Here is a 3,798-nt window from a genome sequence, read left to right on the forward strand (position 1 = left end):
TCCTCAACCTTAGGGTTTGGAGTCGCGCTACCATATACGATAACGAACTACACTTCTATCACGATATTTATAAGGGTTCCCATAAGGGTTTTAACTGTCAGTACTACGTTAGGTAGTCCGACTATGAACTTGGCAAGAGTTCTTATTATCTTAGTGAACATATTATTTTAACGTCATATCATCTCTGAGGTTTATAACGCTTGGCTCTGATACCATTTCTGTAACACCCCCAAATCCGGGGTCGGGGATTTGAGTTGTCACGAGTTCCATTTCCCTTATCAATACTTAATCTTAACAGTCAACCAACTACTGCGTACTGTGACCCCACAATATACACACACACACCACAAGTCATTTTATTCCACAATTATAAGTCATTACACCTCAAAAGGGTTTCTGAATAAATTTACATATTCTTTTCCATTATTACAATTCATATTATACATAAGTCTGGTACATCAAAAGTTGAAAGCCTAGCCTATTGGTAGATCCTACCTCGGCTACAACGGCATCAACGCCTACAGGAAACTGCGGAACGTTTTCTAACCACTTGCGAATCGGGAGCTTGGTCCTGTTCATCTTTTCTATCTGTTGTTGTGTGATGAAAGAAGAAAGCAAGGGTGAGCAACAAGCTCATCGAAATAATATGTATAATAATTAACAATATATGAGCATTCTCATAGTACTCATGAAAGTCTTGGTCAAGAAGAAATGAACCAAGCTGATATCTTAACGCGACCAAGTCACAAAATATTCAGTATATATATACATATATACTTTTCACAATCTTCGAAATCCTCTAACATGTATAATATACACAGAGTTCCAGTTTATAACTGTATAAAAAATATCGTTGCAAGGTGATCTCATATATCTAACCTTGTCTCAACGTTTTTCCGAAAATCTTTGACATGCACAAGATAATCATTTACTAGATATAAGTTTAAAAGATGAAGTTACAAGATACTCCAATATACTTATATATTTCCGAATACTACTTGAACTACCACAGTTCAAGTTATAATTAGTTTCAAAAGTTCATCACCCAGACGAGACTACAAGATAAGACTTGAATAGATTCAATCTTTGAAATATTATTGAATGAAATGAAGTTACGAGATACTTCATTAAGTCCCGATATATATCCATATATATATATATATATCTCATACATTTCCTGAAAACCTCTGTCATGTAAAGTATGAACAGAGTTGTAATATCCAATGAATTTGGAAAGGAGAAAACCTTTGCATAAACCTGATATCTTGCTGATCAGGCAAAGATACCAATAAGTAACCTTTTCTACTGTAGATGGATGAATTCCTTGCCGGTCATCACCCAGGCCGCATTAGGACCTCGCGCTAGACCGTTACCCGGCCACTCACGTGTGGATGGACTGTCACCCAGCCTCTTACACCTTCATAGACCGTATCCCGGCCTGTCGCTTATGCCGACTCTATTAGATGGACTTACTTCCCGAACGTTGGGCAAGTAATCAAATTGTTTTCTCAAAAAGCAACCTCGTTGCGAATATAAAATACACCACAGAGCCGGATCCCCAAGATTTTTGAGCGAATATTCAAGTCTCCTTCGAAAGGAAGATCTTAAATCTGAAAACGAGTTTTGGGATCCGCTCTAACTTTTAAAATCATTTTGAAGACTCGAAAACATTTTTTAGAATGTTTGGAGTAAACCTGATTTAATGAAATAAATCAGTCCCGATATATTAGAAAATATCTGAATATTATTATTTAAATAATATTCCCATAAGGATAATCCTTATACAATAATTGAAGTAAAAGTTTTAAAACTTATACTTGAAATGAATAATAAATGACCAAAGATATACTTATACGAAAGTATGATCTTTATTTGAATAATCGAAAATAGGTTTGATTATCGAAACATTATTCTTTAATAAAATAAAGAATATTATTTAATAATTAAGCGGAGTCATAAGTCCTCGAATGAATATTCAAAATAATATTCATTAAATAAAATAAGCGGAGTCATACGTCCTCGAATGAATATTCAAAATAATATTCATTAAATAAAATAAGCGGAGTCATAAGTCCTCGAATGAATATTCAAAATATTATTCATTTAATAAAATAACGTTATCGAATAAACCTTATTCGATTAATAGTTTTGAAAACTATATCTATATATATATATAAATATATATATATATATATATTATACTCGGGAACATCGACTCCCGGTTTAGAAATATGTTCACCTTTGGGTCCCCTATACTAAGTGTATACGCAACTACTGCTTATCTCTAGCATAGGTATTATGCAACTATAAGCATTTGAATCAACAATTTGATATCAAGGTTACGAAACAAGCATGCATATATATACCATATCAACATGCTCGAATATATCGCAAGATTTGCTAATAACAATCATGCATTTATCACAAGATAATACATATACATATATACATCACAACAACAGTATAACGGGTAGAAAACTTGCATGCGTCTTCCCGGATAGACTTAAGCTTAGAGTGGGTCCGATAACCTATGAACAACAACATAAGTCGGAATTAAACCCCGGTCGCTTAAGAAACTAGACTTTAACCAATTGAACCCTAACGTTCGCTTATGGTCACTTCTATGCTTAATGAATCACATAAGTCATTTGAGTACCCTCGGCTCCACCATTTTTAATAAATTAACCATTAAGAATTTTTAGGCGATTCTTTTGCGGGTACTCTACCAACTGCCTAATCCACTTTACATAATTGTTTTATACTCCAATTAGTCATTTAAGGGCCTTAACCAAGGTTTCAAAGTAAGGCGAGGGGTAATGGTTCGTTCGTGAAACGTCGTTATTGAAAACGGTGGTTTCTCCTAAACCGTACATCGGATTCAAGCGAACCACATATCAAAACGAAGATTGAATCATAAACTATCTAATAATGGTAATGGTCAGTTTATGGTAGTTAGTGTTAGGGTGAAAAAGTCATGCACAAAATTGTCTAAGGAAAATTGGGCATTACGACAGCTATACCTTAGCGATTCCCAAATTTTACCAAATCAATTCAATATCAAATCACCACCAATCAACACCAAACCAACCACAACAATCCAAACATCAACCAAAAACAAACCAACATAATACTCCACCATTTTCTAAGTCAAAACATCCATGGATCATAATTTTAATACCAAGTATAATAACGGCTCAATAATTAACTACAATAACTTACATACATAACTAAACATGCTTAATCTCTCATTCACTAATTCAACCATTAAAACCTCCATTTACAATCCAAGCTCATACAAACTTATAACTTAAATCAAAGGGGAAAGCTTGGTGATACCTTCTTGGAGCTTCTTAATACCATCAAAGAGCCTTGAAATTCCTAAGAGAGCCCTGATCTAAGCTTAAACAACCTTGAACTTCCAAAAGAAATCAAGAAATCAAAGTTAGTTCTTGAAAGTTACTATTCATTACTATTCATCATCATCTTTGATGAATTAATTAGCTAAGAAAGACATGATTTTTGAAGCTCAAACTTCTAGGATAACTAAGTTATAATATCAAGAAGCCATGGGAATTACCTTGAGAATTATGAATGAGCCAAGCTTGGACTTTGAATTTCTAAACCTCCATTTTTCATGAAAAAGTCGAAGTTACAAGGTGGGGAGAGAAGAAAGGAGTTGCTTGGTTGTTTACTTGGTTGATTACTTGGTTAAAAATGTGATTAGAATACTTGGTGGAGGTTTAATCTTGGATAAATATCTTGATTAATGCTTGCATCACCATGCTTACCTCACCATCT

Source organism: Apium graveolens, chromosome 6, assembly GCF_009905375.1.
Source record: "Apium graveolens cultivar Ventura chromosome 6, ASM990537v1, whole genome shotgun sequence".
Classification (NCBI taxonomy): domain Eukaryota; kingdom Viridiplantae; phylum Streptophyta; class Magnoliopsida; order Apiales; family Apiaceae; genus Apium; species Apium graveolens.